We start from the raw sequence: 20,564 nt of genomic DNA on the forward strand, positions 1-20,564 counted from the left end.
GCCCCATAGTATCCCACGAATTCTGCACAGTCCCAGGCAACTGACCCTCATTGTTTTCCCCAGACTCTCTGCTTAAATGTATATTCAGGGCATTTTCAAGTTGTCTCTGACCGTAGTCTCCACAGCCACCATGGCGGTTTTCACTGATGGGCTCCTAAGTTCTTTCTCAGACACATACCCCATTTCATTATCTGAAGAGTTAACTGGGTCACTCAACAGATAATCTTTTGGGCCATTCTCTGGAATATGTCCCTGATCCTTCTTCAGGCCTTCCTTTTCCTTCTCTAGATTTTCGTCCTTCCCCAAATCATTGCTATCCTTCTCCAGGTCATCTTTGTACTTTGCCAGGCCACTGCACTCTAGCTGAAGCATTTCTGGGTCCCCCACATAGCCACTTTTAGAGACACTCAATTTGACCTCCCTCTTTTTAGAGTTCCCTGAGCGTCCACGATAGCCCCGAGACTCAGGTAGCTGTGGAAGAGTCCCGGGACCGCTCATCATTGCGAGAGACTCCTAGGTCCTGGGGGCCAGGCCCCACCGGTGTTGGATGATCCTCTTTCCAAGGGGACTCTCTAGTTTTTTTCCTGAATCTCCTCACTGAGAGGAAACTGTGCATGAGGGATAGAGATAGCAGCATGGGCCTGGGAGGGGCCGAGATGACAACTTGGGCCTTGGCGGCACAGGGTTTGGGAGAATGGTTAGGAGCTGAAGGACAATCATCCTAGTGGGATCTCTGGACTACAGTGGGCAAACCCCACACACGTTCCTGCACCTTGTGCAACAGGTCCCATTCCAGATGGTGCCTTTCAGTTGACGTGAGTCTCTGGGATTCATTCTGACGTCTGTGAAAACACACTCGACCGATCTTAATGTCGGGTAGAGGACCAGATGGCAGGATTGGGAGTGGGGATTGAAGGAGGGCCTGGGGCTGGACACATGGGTTGGGTTGGGGCTGGGTTTGAGGCAGGAGTTGAGGCGGGTTCTCAGACAAGGATGGAGGAAGTGGATGGGGAACTACTGGGGATTCCTGCTCTGGGAGGCATTCGAGATGTTATGTGAGGCATCGGCAGCAGGGAAGAAGGACTCACTAGGAGGAGTTTGGAGACCCCGGAAGAGCTGGATGGGGGTGTGCTGTCAATGGCCCTCCTCCAAGGTTGTAGGATATGGGCGCTGCTGATGCATAGGCAGCTCCTTTGACTGGTCTTTGCTGCTCCAGAAAGGAAGGGAGGATGCCCAATCACGCTTATCGGCAATTGTTTGCCTTGGAAAAGAACCCTTTGTTTCCTTCCACCTGAGGAAGCCACACCTCTTTTGGACTTGCTTCTCTAGAAGCGCCAGCGCATCAGGCCTGAGAAGTGAGAGGTTACCAGGCTCTACAAGGTTGGCTGCAGGGTCTCCCCTGGAAGACGCCTCTGAAGAATGCAGGGCTTGATGGGAATCACATGGAGCCAGGGTTGAAGGGAAGAAGTCTTTGGCATGAGTTTGCCACTGAGGGAGATCTAAAATTGACAAGCTGGAGGGGCCAATGCCTGTGATTGATGGGACATAAGTAGACAACCCACCAGGGCTCTCTGGGCGTGAGCTCTCTGGAACAGGCTTCCTGGAGATGGAAATCGGTTTAGATTGAGTCACAGACAAATTGCAGTCCGGTGGCGGTGAAGCTGAGCGGCTTGGTGGTGTGTGATGATGAGCAAAGGTCTCAGTGGGATGCACCGTCTGGGACGACTCCGTTAAGGGGCTGACCTCTTGGGAAAGGGTAGGGTCCAGAGAGACGATGGTATTTAGAGACACTCTCTGTCTGGACAGACAGCTGAACGGAGTTACCCCAAACCCATGCTCCCAAGACAGTACACAGAACAGACAACCCGTTATTAGAGAAATATTTATTCCTCACAAGGGGATTATTTCGGGGTAGGAAATGCCCCCCAAAACCCTCTCACGGGAATTTCCGGAGAAGTTTTCTGTCTAATTAGTACGAAACACATTTCTGCACACTGTGCCTTCAGCAGTCGTGAGAGTGGCTGGAAGCCACTGGGCAGCCTGATGCCCGCAGGTGGCCTTCGGGTGGGACGCGGGCTCCCCGTGGGGCATGGAGAGGGGATGCCTCTGATGCGGTAGCTGGTCCTTAAGTGCCCCAACTTTCTGGGGCTGTCTGTCCTTGTTTCTGAGCTGTCTGTTACTTCCAGGAAGGCCTTGGCCGGCAAAGACAGCTTCTTGCTGGCAGGACCTGGTATTTGACTCCTTGAGGGCGGGAACCCTGTAGTTGAAAGGATACCCCAGGACAGGCTGTGCCTGGGCCTGCACTTGTGCTTTCTGCTGAGTTTTCCCAAACTTGGTTGGGGAGGGAATGGGCTGCTGAGGGCAGGTGCTGCCTAATTGCACGCAGACTCCCCGTTCTCTCCTCCTGGAACTTCCCAACAGCTGTCGTTATTTTCTGAGCTTCGGGCACCCCAGTAAACGCAGCTCTACCTTTAAGCAGGCCCTTGCTTTCCACAGAGAATAGGGAACTGCGCTTCTCCTGGGAGTTTTCGTACATTTTGCCTTTTATTGCAAGAGTAAGCAAGCCATTGCAAAACAAACAAACAAACAAACAGACAAACAAAACCAAACCCTCTTTTTTTCTTTTTTTTCTTTTTTTTTTTTTTTTTTTAACTGAAAAGGCTTTCTTTCGAAGGAGGCTGACCCTTCTGAGAAAGGCTTTCAGGAGGCAGCTGACCCTTCCGTGATAGGGTCTGGGAAGGCTCTGTTCCCAGGTTTACCTTCAGTACCGCATCCTGGGTAGGGAACCTCTTCTTCAATGCCACATGTTCCGTAGGGAAGCTGTCTGTTCTCGGGTGGGATGTTCCTAGTCCTGCATCCCCTCCACGATGCTCTTGTGCCTTGGAACCCGGAGGCCTCATGGTCTTTGCAGCCGGTGGGGGATTCTTATTCTGGCACTTCCTTAAGACATGCTTAGGGACCCAGGGCTCTGCTGTTGTTCCATAGTAATTCCTGTGTCCTCTGGATGGACACGTAGCACCTGGGAAGCTCTCGTGTCCCCACTGGAGACACCCTGGGCACGAGTCCGTGAGGCCTTGTAAGTCAAACAATCTGTGGCAGGGGGCAGGCCAATGCATTGGGCTTGGGCCTGGCTACGCTCCCTGTCCTGTCCCGTTAAAGCTTAAGCAAGAACTCAAGCAAGAGTGGTTCTGTAAGATTCCATGTGTTAGGATCTTGCGGAATTGGTATGCTTGGTGGGATGGTGGTTTTGACTTGAAGCTTATTCCCCTTTATAATTGGGGAGCTAACTGGCTTGTGGGTTGTCAAGATGCTAGGTTGTGATTGATGTGTATGCATTTCCTTGGCCCTGAATGTCTTGGTCCAGGATTCTTCATCTTTATGCCTTGTTCTTTATGCCTTCTAGCTCCGGAATTTTCACTCTTACCCTTTGGCTCACGTCTGAATGCACCTCGACTTGTAGGCTTCCTTGGGGGCCGTCTGTTTCCTACCGTGTCATGTCTGACAGGTGTCAGAGTACGGCTGCCGTCCTTAGTTTTCGGAACATCCTCTGCCAACTGATGGTTGATATTAGAGGGTGATTGCCTCAGAATTCTCTGTTCTTCCTTGCCCAAAATTAAGGTGGCAGGGAGAGGACGAACGGGGTTGGGGGGTGAACTTGCTGTTCCTGCTTTGTCTCCAAGGAGAGATTTCAAGCTTGCCAGGTTTACCGTTTGAAGCCTCCAGGTTTCCAGGTTGCCCCAGAACTCACGCTGGTTGAGGCGGAAAGGCTAGAATGGAATGTGGACTCTTCAATTAAAAGACCTCTATGATTTCCTGGACCCTAGGGGGAAGGCCCCAAGTCCCCCTCTTACAAAATCTTTAAACATGGTCTTCCAGCTTCTGTGCTGCACTAGGTTCAACAAAGGGAAGCTCCTGCAAGGTACTCAGGGAGTAGTCCTCAACCTCTGATGCTGGCCAACTTCTCTGGTTTATTTCAGTCTGGGGTTTCTCAGAAAGTAGTGATGTCTGCCCCATAGTATCCCACGAATTCTGCACAGTCCCAGGCAACTGACCCTCATTGTTTTCCCCAGACTCTCTGCTTAAATGTATATTCAGGGCATTTTCAAGTTGTCTCTGACCGTAGTCTCCACAGCCACCATGGCGGTTTTCACTGATGGGCTCCTAAGTTCTTTCTCAGACACATACCCCATTTCATTATCTGAAGAGTTAACTGGGTCACTCAACAGATAATCTTTTGGGCCATTCTCTGGAATATGTCCCTGATCCTTCTTCAGGCCTTCCTTTTCCTTCTCTAGATTTTCGTCCTTCTCCAAATCATTGTTATCCTTCTCCAGGTCATCTTTGTACTTTGCCAGGCCACTGCACTCTAGCTGAAGCATTTCTGGGTCCCCCACATAGCCACTTTTAGAGACACTCAATTTGACCTCCCTCTTTTTAGAGTTCCCTGAGCGTCCACGATAGCCCCGAGACTCAGGTAGCTGTGGAAGAGTCCCGGGACCGCTCATCATTGCGAGAGACTCCTAGGTCCTGGGGGCCAGGCCCCACCGGTGTTGGATGATCCTCTTTCCAAGGGGACTCTCTAGTTTTTTTCCTGAATCTCCTCACTGAGAGGAAACTGTGCATGAGGGATAGAGATAGCAGCATGGGCCTGGGAGGGGCCGAGATGACAACTTGGGCCTTGGCGGCACAGGGTTTGGGAGAATGGTTAGGAGCTGAAGGACAATCATCCTAGTGGGATCTCTGGACTACAGTGGGCAAACCCCACACATGTTCCTGCACCTTGTGCAACAGGTCCCATTCCAGATGGTGCCTTTCAGTTGACGTGAGTCTCTGGGATTCATTCTGACGTCTGTGAAAACACACTCGACCGATCTTAATGTCGGGTAGAGGACCAGATGGCAGGATTGGGAGTGGGGATTGAAGGAGGGCCTGGGGCTGGACACATGGGTTGGGTTGGGGCTGGGTTTGAGGCAGGAGTTGAGGCGGGTTCTCAGACAAGGATGGAGGAAGTGGATGGGGAACTACTGGGGATTCCTGCTCTGGGAGGCATTCGAGATGTTATGTGAGGCATCGGCAGCAGGGAAGAAGGACTCACTAGGAGGAGTTTGGAGACCCCGGAAGAGCTGGATGGGGGTGTGCTGTCAATGGCCCTCCTCCAAGGTTGTAGGATATGGGCGCTGCTGATGCATAGGCAGCTCCTTTGACTGGTCTTTGCTGCTCCAGAAAGGAAGGGAGGATGCCCAATCACGCTTATCGGCAATTGTTTGCCTTGGAAAAGAACCCTTTGTTTCCTTCCACCTGAGGAAGCCACACCTCTTTTGGACTTGCTTCTCTAGAAGCGCCAGCGCATCAGGCCTGAGAAGTGAGAGGTTACCAGGCTCTACAAGGTTGGCTGCAGGGTCTCCCCTGGAAGACGCCTCTGAAGAATGCAGGGCTTGATGGGAATCACATGGAGCCAGGGTTGAAGGGAAGAAGTCTTTGGCATGAGTTTGCCACTGAGGGAGATCTAAAATTGACAAGCTGGAGGGGCCAATGCCTGTGATTGATGGGACATAAGTAGACAACCCACCAGGGCTCTCTGGGCGTGAGCTCTCTGGAACAGGCTTCCTGGAGATGGAAATCGGTTTAGATTGAGTCACAGACAAATTGCAGTCCGGTGGCGGTGAAGCTGAGCGGCTTGGTGGTGTGTGATGATGAGCAAAGGTCTCAGTGGGATGCACCGTCTGGGACGACTCCGTTAAGGGGCTGACCTCTTGGGAAAGGGTAGGGTCCAGAGAGACGATGGTATTTAGAGACACTCTCTGTCTGGACAGACAGCTGAACGGAGTTACCCCAAACCCATGCTCCCAAGACAGTACACAGAACAGACAACCCGTTATTAGAGAAATATTTATTCCTCACAAGGGGATTATTTCGGGGTAGGAAATGCCCCCCAAAACCCTCTCACGGGAATTTCCGGAGAAGTTTTCTGTCTAATTAGTACGAAACACATTTCTGCACACTGTGCCTTCAGCAGTCGTGAGAGTGGCTGGAAGCCACTGGGCAGCCTGATGCCCGCAGGTGGCCTTCGGGTGGGACGCGGGCTCCCCGTGGGGCATGGAGAGGGGATGCCTCTGATGCGGTAGCTGGTCCTTAAGTGCCCCAACTTTCTGGGGCTGTCTGTCCTTGTTTCTGAGCTGTCTGTTACTTCCAGGAAGGCCTTGGCCGGCAAAGACAGCTTCTTGCTGGCAGGACCTGGTATTTGACTCCTTGAGGGCGGGAACCCTGTAGTTGAAAGGATACCCCAGGACAGGCTGTGCCTGGGCCTGCACTTGTGCTTTCTGCTGAGTTTTCCCAAACTTGGTTGGGGAGGGAATGGGCTGCTGAGGGCAGGTGCTGCCTAATTGCACGCAGACTCCCCGTTCTCTCCTCCTGGAACTTCCCAACAGCTGTCGTTATTTTCTGAGCTTCGGGCACCCCAGTAAACGCAGCTCTACCTTTAAGCAGGCCCTTGCTTTCCACAGAGAATAGGGAACTGCGCTTCTCCTGGGAGTTTTCGTACATTTTGCCTTTTATTGCAAGAGTAAGCAAGCCATTGCAAAACAAACAAACAAACAAACAAACAGACAAACAAAACCAAACCCTCTTTTTTTCTTTTTTTTTTCTTTTTTTTTTTTTTTTTTAACTGAAAAGGCTTTCTTTCGAAGGAGGCTGACCCTTCTGAGAAAGGCTTTCAGGAGGCAGCTGACCCTTCCGTGATAGGGTCTGGGAAGGCTCTGTTCCCAGGTTTACCTTCAGTACCGCATCCTGGGTAGGGAACCTCTTCTTCAATGCCACATGTTCCGTAGGGAAGCTGTCTGTTCTCGGGTGGGATGTTCCTAGTCCTGCATCCCCTCCACGATGCTCTTGTGCCTTGGAACCCGGAGGCCTCATGGTCTTTGCAGCCGGTGGGGGATTCTTATTCTGGCACTTCCTTAAGACATGCTTAGGGACCCAGGGCTCTGCTGTTGTTCCATAGTAATTCCTGTGTCCTCTGGATGGACACGTAGCACCTGGGAAGCTCTCGTGTCCCCACTGGAGACACCCTGGGCACGAGTCCGTGAGGCCTTGTAAGTCAAACAATCTGTGGCAGGGGGCAGGCCAATGCATTGGGCTTGGGCCTGGCTACGCTCCCTGTCCTGTCCCGTTAAAGCTTAAGCATGAACTCAAGCAAGAGTGGTTCTGTAAGATTCCATGTGTTAGGATCTTGCGGAATTGGTATGCTTGGTGGGATGGTGGTTTTGACTTGAAGCTTATTCCCCTTTATAATTGGGGAGCTAACTGGCTTGTGGGTTGTCAAGATGCTAGGTTGTGATTGATGTGTATGCATTTCCTTGGCCCTGAATGTCTTGGTCCAGGATTCTTCATCTTTATGCCTTGTTCTTTATGCCTTCTAGCTCCGGAATTTTCACTCTTACCCTTTGGCTCACGTCTGAATGCACCTCGACTTGTAGGCTTCCTTGGGGGCCGTCTGTTTCCTACCGTGTCATGTCTGACAGGTGTCAGAGTACGGCTGCCGTCCTTAGTTTTCGGAACATCCTCTGCCAACTGATGGTTGATATTAGAGGGTGATTGCCTCAGAATTCTCTGTTCTTCCTTGCCCAAAATTAAGGTGGCAGGGAGAGGACGAACGGGGTTGGGGGGTGAACTTGCTGTTCCTGCTTTGTCTCCAAGGAGAGATTTCAAGCTTGCCAGGTTTACCGTTTGAAGCCTCCAGGTTTCCAGGTTGCCCCAGAACTCACGCTGGTTGAGGCGGAAAGGCTAGAATGGAATGTGGACTCTTCAATTAAAAGACCTCTATGATTTCCTGGACCCTAGGGGGAAGGCCCCAAGTCCCCCTCTTACAAAATCTTTAAACATGGTCTTCCAGCTTCTGTGCTGCACTAGGTTCAACAAAGGGAAGCTCCTGCAAGGTACTCAGGGAGTAGTCCTCAACCTCTGATGCTGGCCAACTTCTCTGGTTTATTTCAGTCTGGGGTTTCTCAGAAAGTACTGATGTCTGCCCCATAGTATCCCACGAATTCTGCACAGTCCCAGGCAACTGACCCTCATTGTTTTCCCCAGACTCTCTGCTTAAATGTATATTCAGGGCATTTTCAAGTTGTCTCTGACCGTAGTCTCCACAGCCACCATGGCGGTTTTCACTGATGGGCTCCTAAGTTCTTTCTCAGACACATACCCCATTTCATTATCTGAAGAGTTAACTGGGTCACTCAACAGATAATCTTTTGGGCCATTCTCTGGAATATGTCCCTGATCCTTCTTCAGGCCTTCCTTTTCCTTCTCTAGATTTTCGTCCTTCCCCAAATCATTGCTATCCTTCTCCAGGTCATCTTTGTACTTTGCCAGGCCACTGCACTCTAGCTGAAGCATTTCTGGGTCCCCCACATAGCCACTTTTAGAGACACTCAATTTGACCTCCCTCTTTTTAGAGTTCCCTGAGCGTCCACGATAGCCCCGAGACTGAGGTAGCTGTGGAAGAGTCCCGGGACCGCTCATCATTGCGAGAGACTCCTAGGTCCTGGGGGCCAGGCCCCACCGGTGTTGGATGATCCTCTTTCCAAGGGGACTCTCTAGTTTTTTTCCTGAATCTCCTCACTGAGAGGAAACTGTGCATGAGGGATAGAGATAGCAGCATGGGCCTGGGAGGGGCCGAGATGACAACTTGGGCCTTGGCGGCACAGGGTTTGGGAGAATGGTTAGGAGCTGAAGGACAATCATCCTAGTGGGATCTCAGGACTACAGTGGGCAAACCCCACACACGTTCCTGCACCTTGTGCAACAGGTCCCATTCCAGATGGTGCCTTTCAGTTGACGTGAGTCTCTGGGATTCATTCTGACGTCTGTGAAAACACACTCGACCGATCTTAATGTCGGGTAGAGGACCAGATGGCAGGATTGGGAGTGGGGATTGAAGGAGGGCCTGGGGCTGGACACATGGGTTGGGTTGGGGCTGGGTTTGAGGCAGGAGTTGAGGCGGGTTCTCAGACAAGGATGGAGGAAGTGGATGGGGAACTACTGGGGATTCCTGCTCTGGGAGGCATTCGAGATGTTATGTGAGGCATCGGCAGCAGGGAAGAAGGACTCACTAGGAGGAGTTTGGAGACCCCGGAAGAGCTGGATGGGGGTGTGCTGTCAATGGCCCTCCTCCAAGGTTGTAGGATATGGGCGCTGCTGATGCATAGGCAGCTCCTTTGACTGGTCTTTGCTGCTCCAGAAAGGAAGGGAGGATGCCCAATCACGCTTATCGGCAATTGTTTGCCTTGGAAAAGAACCCTTTGTTTCCTTCCACCTGAGGAAGCCACACCTCTTTTGGACTTGCTTCTCTAGAAGCGCCAGCGCATCAGGCCTGAGAAGTGAGAGGTTACCAGGCTCTACAAGGTTGGCTGCAGGGTCTCCCCTGGAAGACGCCTCTGAAGAATGCAGGGCTTGATGGGAATCACATGGAGCCAGGGTTGAAGGGAAGAAGTCTTTGGCATGAGTTTGCCACTGAGGGAGATCTAAAATTGACAAGCTGGAGGGGCCAATGCCTGTGATTGATGGGACATAAGTAGACAACCCACCAGGGCTCTCTGGGCGTGAGCTCTCTGGAACAGGCTTCCTGGAGATGGAAATCGGTTTAGATTGAGTCACAGACAAATTGCAGTCCGGTGGCGGTGAAGCTGAGCGGCTTGGTGGTGTGTGATGATGAGCAAAGGTCTCAGTGGGATGCACCGTCTGGGACGACTCCGTTAAGGGGCTGACCTCTTGGGAAAGGGTAGGGTCCAGAGAGACGATGGTATTTAGAGACACTCTCTGTCTGGACAGACAGCTGAACGGAGTTACCCCAAACCCATGCTCCCAAGACAGTACACAGAACAGACAACCCGTTATTAGAGAAATATTTATTCCTCACAAGGGGATTATTTCGGGGTAGGAAATGCCCCCCAAAACCCTCTCACGGGAATTTCCGGAGAAGTTTTCTGTCTAATTAGTACGAAACACATTTCTGCACACTGTGCCTTCAGCAGTCGTGAGAGTGGCTGGAAGCCACTGGGCAGCCTGATGCCCGCAGGTGGCCTTCGGGTGGGACGCGGGCTCCCCGTGGGGCATGGAGAGGGGATGCCTCTGATGCGGTAGCTGGTCCTTAAGTGCCCCAACTTTCTGGGGCTGTCTGTCCTTGTTTCTGAGCTGTCTGTTACTTCCAGGAAGGCCTTGGCCGGCAAAGACAGCTTCTTGCTGGCAGGACCTGGTATTTGACTCCTTGAGGGCGGGAACCCTGTAGTTGAAAGGATACCCCAGGACAGGCTGTGCCTGGGCCTGCACTTGTGCTTTCTGCTGAGTTTTCCCAAACTTGGTTGGGGAGGGAATGGGCTGCTGAGGGCAGGTGCTGCCTAATTGCACGCAGACTCCCCGTTCTCTCCTCCTGGAACTTCCCAACAGCTGTCGTTATTTTCTGAGCTTCGGGCACCCCAGTAAACGCAGCTCTACCTTTAAGCAGGCCCTTGCTTTCCACAGAGAATAGGGAACTGCGCTTCTCCTGGGAGTTTTCGTACATTTTGCCTTTTATTGCAAGAGTAAGCAAGCCATTGCAAAACAAACAAACAAACAAACAAACAGACAAACAAAACCAAACCCTCTTTTTTTCTTTTTTTTTTCTTTTTTTTTTTTTTTTTAACTGAAAAGGCTTTCTTTCGAAGGAGGCTGACCCTTCTGAGAAAGGCTTTCAGGAGGCAGCTGACCCTTCCGTGATAGGGTCTGGGAAGGCTCTGTTCCCAGGTTTACCTTCAGTACCGCATCCTGGGTAGGGAACCTCTTCTTCAATGCCACATGTTCCGTAGGGAAGCTGTCTGTTCTCGGGTGGGATGTTCCTAGTCCTGCATCCCCTCCACGATGCTCTTGTGCCTTGGAACCCGGAGGCCTCATGGTCTTTGCAGCCGGTGGGGGATTCTTATTCTGGCACTTCCTTAAGACATGCTTAGGGACCCAGGGCTCTGCTGTTGTTCCATAGTAATTCCTGTGTCCTCTGGATGGACACGTAGCACCTGGGAAGCTCTCGTGTCCCCACTGGAGACACCCTGGGCACGAGTCCGTGAGGCCTTGTAAGTCAAACAATCTGTGGCAGGGGGCAGGCCAATGCATTGGGCTTGGGCCTGGCTACGCTCCCTGTCCTGTCCCGTTAAAGCTTAAGCATGAACTCAAGCAAGAGTGGTTCTGTAAGATTCCATGTGTTAGGATCTTGCGGAATTGGTATGCTTGGTGGGATGGTGGTTTTGACTTGAAGCTTATTCCCCTTTATAATTGGGGAGCTAACTGGCTTGTGGGTTGTCAAGATGCTAGGTTGTGATTGATGTGTATGCATTTCCTTGGCCCTGAATGTCTTGGTCCAGGATTCTTCATCTTTATGCCTTGTTCTTTATGCCTTCTAGCTCCGGAATTTTCACTCTTACCCTTTGGCTCACGTCTGAATGCACCTCGACTTGTAGGCTTCCTTGGGGGCCGTCTGTTTCCTACCGTGTCATGTCTGACAGGTGTCAGAGTACGGCTGCCGTCCTTAGTTTTCGGAACATCCTCTGCCAACTGATGGTTGATATTAGAGGGTGATTGCCTCAGAATTCTCTGTTCTTCCTTGCCCAAAATTAAGGTGGCAGGGAGAGGACGAACGGGGTTGGGGGGTGAACTTGCTGTTCCTGCTTTGTCTCCAAGGAGAGATTTCAAGCTTGCCAGGTTTACCGTTTGAAGCCTCCAGGTTTCCAGGTTGCCCCAGAACTCACGCTGGTTGAGGCGGAAAGGCTAGAATGGAATGTGGACTCTTCAATTAAAAGACCTCTATGATTTCCTGGACCCTAGGGGGAAGGCCCCAAGTCCCCCTCTTACAAAATCTTTAAACATGGTCTTCCAGCTTCTGTGCTGCACTAGGTTCAACAAAGGGAAGCTCCTGCAAGGTACTCAGGGAGTAGTCCTCAACCTCTGATGCTGGCCAACTTCTCTGGTTTATTTCAGTCTGGGGTTTCTCAGAAAGTAGTGATGTCTGCCCCATAGTATCCCACGAATTCTGCACAGTCCCAGGCAACTGACCCTCATTGTTTTCCCCAGACTCTCTGCTTAAATGTATATTCAGGGCATTTTCAAGTTGTCTCTGACCGTAGTCTCCACAGCCACCATGGCGGTTTTCACTGATGGGCTCCTAAGTTCTTTCTCAGACACATACCCCATTTCATTATCTGAAGAGTTAACTGGGTCACTCAACAGATAATCTTTTGGGCCATTCTCTGGAATATGTCCCTGATCCTTCTTCAGGCCTTCCTTTTCCTTCTCTAGATTTTCGTCCTTCCCCAAATCATTGCTATCCTTCTCCAGGTCATCTTTGTACTTTGCCAGGCCACTGCACTCTAGCTGAAGCATTTCTGGGTCCCCCACATAGCCACTTTTAGAGACACTCAATTTGACCTCCCTCTTTTTAGAGTTCCCTGAGCGTCCACGATAGCCCCGAGACTGAGGTAGCTGTGGAAGAGTCCCGGGACCGCTCATCATTGCGAGAGACTCCTAGGTCCTGGGGGCCAGGCCCCACCGGTGTTGGATGATCCTCTTTCCAAGGGGACTCTCTAGTTTTTTTCCTGAATCTCCTCACTGAGAGGAAACTGTGCATGAGGGATAGAGATAGCAGCATGGGCCTGGGAGGGGCCGAGATGACAACTTGGGCCTTGGCGGCACAGGGTTTGGGAGAATGGTTAGGAGCTGAAGGACAATCATCCTAGTGGGATCTCTGGACTACAGTGGGCAAACCCCACACACGTTCCTGCACCTTGTGCAACAGGTCCCATTCCAGATGGTGCCTTTCAGTTGACGTGAGTCTCTGGGATTCATTCTGACGTCTGTGAAAACACACTCGACCGATCTTAATGTCGGGTAGAGGACCAGATGGCAGGATTGGGAGTGGGGATTGAAGGAGGGCCTGGGGCTGGACACATGGGTTGGGTTGGGGCTGGGTTTGAGGCAGGAGTTGAGGCGGGTTCTCAGACAAGGATGGAGGAAGTGGATGGGGAACTACTGGGGATTCCTGCTCTGGGAGGCATTCGAGATGTTATGTGAGGCATCGGCAGCAGGGAAGAAGGACTCACTAGGAGGAGTTTGGAGACCCCGGAAGAGCTGGATGGGGGTGTGCTGTCAATGGCCCTCCTCCAAGGTTGTAGGATATGGGCACTGCTGATGCATAGGCAGCTCCTTTGACTGGTCTTTGCTGCTCCAGAAAGGAAGGGAGGATGCCCAATCACGCTTATCGGCAATTGTTTGCCTTGGAAAAGAACCCTTTGTTTCCTTCCACCTGAGGAAGCCACACCTCTTTTGGACTTGCTTCTCTAGAAGCGCCAGCGCATCAGGCCTGAGAAGTGAGAGGTTACCAGGCTCTACAAGGTTGGCTGCAGGGTCTCCCCTGGAAGACGCCTCTGAAGAATGCAGGGCTTGATGGGAATCACATGGAGCCAGGGTTGAAGGGAAGAAGTCTTTGGCATGAGTTTGCCACTGAGGGAGATCTAAAATTGACAAGCTGGAGGGGCCAATGCCTGTGATTGATGGGACATAAGTAGACAACCCACCAGGGCTCTCTGGGCGTGAGCTCTCTGGAACAGGCTTCCTGGAGATGGAAATCGGTTTAGATTGAGTCACAGACAAATTGCAGTCCGGTGGCGGTGAAGCTGAGCGGCTTGGTGGTGTGTGATGATGAGCAAAGGTCTCAGTGGGATGCACCGTCTGGGACGACTCCGTTAAGGGGCTGACCTCTTGGGAAAGGGTAGGGTCCAGAGAGACGATGGTATTTAGAGACACTCTCTGTCTGGACAGACAGCTGAACGGAGTTACCCCAAACCCATGCTCCCAAGACAGTACACAGAACAGACAACCCGTTATTAGAGAAATATTTATTCCTCACAAGGGGATTATTTCGGGGTAGGAAATGCCCCCCAAAACCCTCTCACGGGAATTTCCGGAGAAGTTTTCTGTCTAATTAGTACGAAACACATTTCTGCACACTGTGCCTTCAGCAGTCGTGAGAGTGGCTGGAAGCCACTGGGCAGCCTGATGCCCGCAGGTGGCCTTCGGGTGGGACGCGGGCTCCCCGTGGGGCATGGAGAGGGGATGCCTCTGATGCGGTAGCTGGTCCTTAAGTGCCCCAACTTTCTGGGGCTGTCTGTCCTTGTTTCTGAGCTGTCTGTTACTTCCAGGAAGGCCTTGGCCGGCAAAGACAGCTTCTTGCTGGCAGGACCTGGTATTTGACTCCTTGAGGGCGGGAACCCTGTAGTTGAAAGGATACCCCAGGACAGGCTGTGCCTGGGCCTGCACTTGTGCTTTCTGCTGAGTTTTCCCAAACTTGGTTGGGGAGGGAATGGGCTGCTGAGGGCAGGTGCTGCCTAATTGCACGCAGACTCCCCGTTCTCTCCTCCTGGAACTTCCCAACAGCTGTCGTTATTTTCTGAGCTTCGGGCACCCCAGTAAACGCAGCTCTACCTTTAAGCAGGCCCTTGCTTTCCACAGAGAATAGGGAACTGCGCTTCTCCTGGGAGTTTTCGTACATTTTGCCTTTTATTGCAAGAGTAAGCAAGCCATTGCAAAACAAACAAACAAACAAACAAACAGACAAACAAAACCAAACCCTCTTTTTTTCTTTTTTTTTTCTTTTTTTTTTTTTTTTTTTAACTGAAAAGGCTTTCTTTCGAAGGAGGCTGACCCTTCTGAGAAAGGCTTTCAGGAGGCAGCTGACCCTTCCGTGATAGGGTCTGGGAAGGCTCTGTTCCCAGGTTTACCTTCAGTACCGCATCCTGGGTAGGGAACCTCTTCTTCAATGCCACATGTTCCGTAGGGAAGCTGTCTGTTCTCGGGTGGGATGTTCCTAGTCCTGCATCCCCTCCACGATGCTCTTGTGCCTTGGAACCCGGAGGCCTCATGGTCTTTGCAGCCGGTGGGGGATTCTTATTCTGGCACTTCCTTAAGACATGCTTAGGGACCCAGGGCTCTGCTGTTGTTCCATAGTAATTCCTGTGTCCTCTGGATGGACACGTAGCACCTGGGAAGCTCTCGTGTCCCCACTGGAGACACCCTGGGCACGAGTCCGTGAGGCCTTGTAAGTCAAACAATCTGTGGCAGGGGGCAGGCCAATGCATTGGGCTTGGGCCTGGCTACGCTCCCTGTCCTGTCCCGTTAAAGCTTAAGCAAGAACTCAAGCAAGAGTGGTTCTGTAAGATTCCATGTGTTAGGATCTTGCGGAATTGGTATGCTTGGTGGGATGGTGGTTTTGACTTGAAGCTTATTCCCCTTTATAATTGGGGAGCTAACTGGCTTGTGGGTTGTCAAGATGCTAGGTTGTGATTGATGTGTATGCATTTCCTTGGCCCTGAATGTCTTGGTCCAGGATTCTTCATCTTTATGCCTTGTTCTTTATGCCTTCTAGCTCCGGAATTTTCACTCTTACCCTTTGGCTCACGTCTGAATGCACCTCGACTTGTAGGCTTCCTTGGGGGCCGTCTGTTTCCTACCGTGTCATGTCTGACAGGTGTCAGAGTACGGCTGCCGTCCTTAGTTTTCGGAACATCCTCTGCCAACTGATGGTTGATATTAGAGGGTGATTGCCTCAGAATTCTCTGTTCTTCCTTGCCCAAAATTAAGGTGGCAGGGAGAGGACGAACGGGGTTGGGGGGTGAACTTGCTGTTCCTGCTTTGTCTCCAAGGAGAGATTTCAAGCTTGCCAGGTTTACCGTTTGAAGCCTCCAGGTTTCCAGGTTGCCCCAGAACTCACGCTGGTTGAGGCGGAAAGGCTAGAATGGAATGTGGACTCTTCAATTAAAAGACCTCTATGATTTCCTGGACCCTAGGGGGAAGGCCCCAAGTCCCCCTCTTACAAAATCTTTAAACATGGTCTTCCAGCTTCTGTGCTGCACTAGGTTCAACAAAGGGAAGCTCCTGCAAGGTACTCAGGGAGTAGTCCTCAACCTCTGATGCTGGCCAACTTCTCTGGTTTATTTCAGTCTGGGGTTTCTCAGAAAGTAGTGATGTCTGCCCCATAGTATCCCACGAATTCTGCACAGTCCCAGGCAACTGACCCTCATTGTTTTCCCCAGACTCTCTGCTTAAATGTATATTCAGGGCATTTTCAAGTTGTCTCTGACCGTAGTCTCCACAGCCACCATGGCGGTTTTCACTGATGGGCTCCTAAGTTCTTTCTCAGACACATACCCCATTTCATTATCTGAAGAGTTAACTGGGTCACTCAACAGATAATCTTTTGGGCCATTCTCTGGAATATGTCCCTGATCCTTCTTCAGGCCTTCCTTTTCCTTCTCTAGATTTTCGTCCTTCTCCAAATCATTGTTATCCTTCTCCAGGTCATCTTTGTACTTTGCCAGGCCACTGCACTCTAGCTGAAGCATTTCTGGGTCCCCCACATAGCCACTTTTAGAGACACTCAATTTGACCTCCCTCTTTTTAGAGTTCCCTGAGCGTCCACGATAGCCCCGAGACTCAGGTAGCTGTGGAAGAGTCCCGGGACCGCTCATCATTGCGAGAGACTCCTAGGTCCTGGGGGCCAGGCCCCACCGGTGTTGGATGATCCTCTTTCCAAGGGGACTCTCTAGTTTTTTTCCTGAATCTCCTCACTGAGAGGAAACTGTGCATGAGGGATAGAGATAGCAGCATGGGCCTGGGAGGGGCCGAGATGACAACTTGGGCCTTGGCGGCACAGGGTTTGGGAGAATGGTTAGGAGCTGAAGGACAATCATCCTAGTGGGATCTCTGGACTACAGTGGGCAAACCCCACACACGTTCCTGCACCTTGTGCAACAGGTCCCATTCCAGATGGTGCCTTTCAGTTGACGTGAGTCTCTGGGATTCATTCTGACGTCTGTGAAAACACACTCGACCGATCTTAATGTCGGGTAGAGGACCAGATGGCAGGATTGGGAGTGGGGATTGAAGGAGGGCCTGGGGCTGGACACATGGGTTGGGTTGGGGCTGGGTTTGAGGCAGGAGTTGAGGCGGGTTCTCAGACAAGGATGGAGGAAGTGGATGGGGAACTACTGGGGATTCCTGCTCTGGGAGGCATTCGAGATGTTATGTGAGGCATCGGCAGCAGGGAAGAAGGACTCACTAGGAGGAGTTTGGAGACCCCGGAAGAGCTGGATGGGGGTGTGCTGTCAATGGCCCTCCTCCAAGGTTGTAGGATATGGGCGCTGCTGATGCATAGGCAGCTCCTTTGACTGGTCTTTGCTGCTCCAGAAAGGAAGGGAGGATGCCCAATCACGCTTATCGGCAATTGTTTGCCTTGGAAAAGAACCCTTTGTTTCCTTCCACCTGAGGAAGCCACACCTCTTTTGGACTTGCTTCTCTAGAAGCGCCAGCGCATCAGGCCTGAGAAGTGAGAGGTTACCAGGCTCTACAAGGTTGGCTGCAGGGTCTCCCCTGGAAGACGCCTCTGAAGAATGCAGGGCTTGATGGGAATCACATGGAGCCAGGGTTGAAGGGAAGAAGTCTTTGGCATGAGTTTGCCACTGAGGGAGATCTAAAATTGACAAGCTGGAGGGGCCAATGCCTGTGATTGATGGGACATAAGTAGACAACCCACCAGGGCTCTCTGGGCGTGAGCTCTCTGGAACAGGCTTCCTGGAGATGGAAATCGGTTTAGATTGAGTCACAGACAAATTGCAGTCCGGTGGCGGTGAAGCTGAGCGGCTTGGTGGTGTGTGATGATGAGCAAAGGTCTCAGTGGGATGCACCGTCTGGGACGACTCCGTTAAGGGGCTGACCTCTTGGGAAAGGGTAGGGTCCAGAGAGACGATGGTATTTAGAGACACTCTCTGTCTGGACAGACAGCTGAACGGAGTTACCCCAAACCCATGCTCCCAAGACAGTACACAGAACAGACAACCCGTTATTAGAGAAATATTTATTCCTCACAAGGGGATTATTTCGGGGTAGGAAATGCCCCCCAAAACCCTCTCACGGGAATTTCCGGAGAAGTTTTCTGTCTAATTAGTACGAAACACATTTCTGCACACTGTGCCTTCAGCAGTCGTGAGAGTGGCTGGAAGCCACTGGGCAGCCTGATGCCCGCAGGTGGCCTTCGGGTGGGACGCGGGCTCCCCGTGGGGCATGGAGAGGGGATGCCTCTGATGCGGTAGCTGGTCCTTAAGTGCCCCAACTTTCTGGGGCTGTCTGTCCTTGTTTCTGAGCTGTCTGTTACTTCCAGGAAGGCCTTGGCCGGCAAAGACAGCTTCTTGCTGGCAGGACCTGGTATTTGACTCCTTGAGGGCGGGAACCCTGTAGTTGAAAGGATACCCCAGGACAGGCTGTGCCTGGGCCTGCACTTGTGCTTTCTGCTGAGTTTTCCCAAACTTGGTTGGGGAGGGAATGGGCTGCTGAGGGCAGGTGCTGCCTAATTGCACGCAGACTCCCCGTTCTCTCCTCCTGGAACTTCCCAACAGCTGTCGTTATTTTCTGAGCTTCGGGCACCCCAGTAAACGCAGCTCTACCTTTAAGCAGGCCCTTGCTTTCCACAGAGAATAGGGAACTGCGCTTCTCCTGGGAGTTTTCGTACATTTTGCCTTTTATTGCAAGAGTAAGCAAGCCATTGCAAAACAAACAAACAAACAAACAAACAGACAAACAAAACCAAACCCTCTTTTTTTCTTTTTTTTTTCTTTTTTTTTTTTTTTTTTAACTGAAAAGGCTTTCTTTCGAAGGAGGCTGACCCTTCTGAGAAAGGCTTTCAGGAGGCAGCTGACCCTTCCGTGATAGGGTCTGGGAAGGCTCTGTTCCCAGGTTTACCTTCAGTACCGCATCCTGGGTAGGGAACCTCTTCTTCAATGCCACATGTTCCGTAGGGAAGCTGTCTGTTCTCGGGTGGGATGTTCCTAGTCCTGCATCCCCTCCACGATGCTCTTGTGCCTTGGAACCCGGAGGCCTCATGGTCTTTGCAGCCGGTGGGGGATTCTTATTCTGGCACTTCCTTAAGACATGCTTAGGGACCCAGGGCTCTGCTGTTGTTCCATAGTAATTCCTGTGTCCTCTGGATGGACACGTAGCACCTGGGAAGCTCTCGTGTCCCCACTGGAGACACCCTGGGCACGAGTCCGTGAGGCCTTGTAAGTCAAACAATCTGTGGCAGGGGGCAGGCCAATGCATTGGGCTTGGGCCTGGCTACGCTCCCTGTCCTGTCCCGTTAAAGCTTAAGCATGAACTCAAGCAAGAGTGGTTCTGTAAGATTCCATGTGTTAGGATCTTGCGGAATTGGTATGCTTGGTGGGATGGTGGTTTTGACTTGAAGCTTATTCCCCTTTATAATTGGGGAGCTAACTGGCTTGTGGGTTGTCAAGATGCTAGGTTGTGATTGATGTGTATGCATTTCCTTGGCCCTGAATGTCTTGGTCCAGGATTCTTCATCTTTATGCCTTGTTCTTTATGCCTTCTAGCTCCGGAATTTTCACTCTTACCCTTTGGCTCACGTCTGAATGCACCTCGACTTGTAGGCTTCCTTGGGGGCCGTCTGTTTCCTACCGTGTCATGTCTGACAGGTGTCAGAGTACGGCTGCCGTCCTTAGTTTTCGGAACATCCTCTGCCAACTGATGGTTGATATTAGAGGGTGATTGCCTCAGAATTCTCTGTTCTTCCTTGCCCAAAATTAAGGTGGCAGGGAGAGGACGAACGGGGTTGGGGGGTGAACTTGCTGTTCCTGCTTTGTCTCCAAGGAGAGATTTCAAGCTTGCCAGGTTTACCGTTTGAAGCCTCCAGGTTTCCAGGTTGCCCCAGAACTCACGCTGGTTGAGGCGGAAAGGCTAGAATGGAATGTGGACTCTTCAATTAAAAGACCTCTATGATTTCCTGGACCCTAGGGGGAAGGCCCCAAGTCCCCCTCTTACAAAATCTTTAAACATGGTCTTCCAGCTTCTGTGCTGCACTAGGTTCAACAAAGGGAAGCTCCTGCAAGGTACTCAGGGAGTAGTCCTCAACCTCTGATGCTGGCCAACTTCTCTGGTTTATTTCAGTCTGGGGTTTCTCAGAAAGTACTGATGTCTGCCCCATAGTATCCCACGAATTCTGCACAGTCCCAGGCAACTGACCCTCATTGTTTTCCCCAGACTCTCTGCTTAAATGTATATTCAGGGCATTTTCAAGTTGTCTCTGACCGTAGTCTCCACAGCCACCATGGCGGTTTTCACTGATGGGCTCCTAAGTTCTTTCTCAGACACATACCCCATTTCATTATCTGAAGAGTTAACTGGGTCACTCAACAGATAATCTTTTGGGCCATTCTCTGGAATATGTCCCTGATCCTTCTTCAGGCCTTCCTTTTCCTTCTCTAGATTTTCGTCCTTCCCCAAATCATTGCTATCCTTCTCCAGGTCATCTTTGTACTTTGCCAGGCCACTGCACTCTAGCTGAAGCATTTCTGGGTCCCCCACATAGCCACTTTTAGAGACACTCAATTTGACCTCCCTCTTTTTAGAGTTCCCTGAGCGTCCACGATAGCCCCGAGACTGAGGTAGCTGTGGAAGAGTCCCGGGACCGCTCATCATTGCGAGAG

At 51.4% G+C, this 20,564-nt stretch overlaps 4 pseudogenes across 4 annotated transcripts in view; all 4 read right to left on the reverse strand.

Moving 5' to 3' along the window:
• LOC308353314 (spermatogenesis-associated protein 31D3-like) overlaps positions 1-4,505 on the reverse strand; it is a 28,053-nt pseudogene extending 23,548 nt beyond the window's left edge. Inside the window, exon 1 of the transcript in view lies at positions 4,499-4,505. The product of the transcript in view is annotated as a spermatogenesis-associated protein 31D3-like (transcript). The remainder of the gene's footprint in view (positions 1-4,498) is intronic.
• Positions 4,506-4,520: 15 nt separating this feature from the next.
• Positions 4,521-12,528, reverse strand: LOC308353315 (spermatogenesis-associated protein 31D3-like; annotated as a pseudogene). The gene is made up of 2 exons: positions 12,522-12,528; positions 4,521-5,668 (listed from the first exon to the last, which is right to left on the reverse strand). The product of its transcript is annotated as a spermatogenesis-associated protein 31D3-like (transcript).
• A 15-nt stretch (positions 12,529-12,543) lies between these two features.
• Positions 12,544-16,541, reverse strand: LOC308353316 (spermatogenesis-associated protein 31D3-like; annotated as a pseudogene). The gene is made up of 2 exons: positions 16,535-16,541; positions 12,544-13,691 (listed from the first exon to the last, which is right to left on the reverse strand). The product of its transcript is annotated as a spermatogenesis-associated protein 31D3-like (transcript).
• A 15-nt stretch (positions 16,542-16,556) lies between these two features.
• Positions 16,557-20,553, reverse strand: LOC308353317 (spermatogenesis-associated protein 31D3-like; annotated as a pseudogene). The gene is made up of 2 exons: positions 20,547-20,553; positions 16,557-17,704 (listed from the first exon to the last, which is right to left on the reverse strand). The product of its transcript is annotated as a spermatogenesis-associated protein 31D3-like (transcript).
• Positions 20,554-20,564: the final 11 nt, after the last annotated feature.

This window comes from Martes martes (genome assembly GCF_963455335.1).
Source record: "Martes martes genome assembly, chromosome: 12".
Lineage (NCBI taxonomy): Eukaryota > Metazoa > Chordata > Mammalia > Carnivora > Mustelidae > Martes > Martes martes.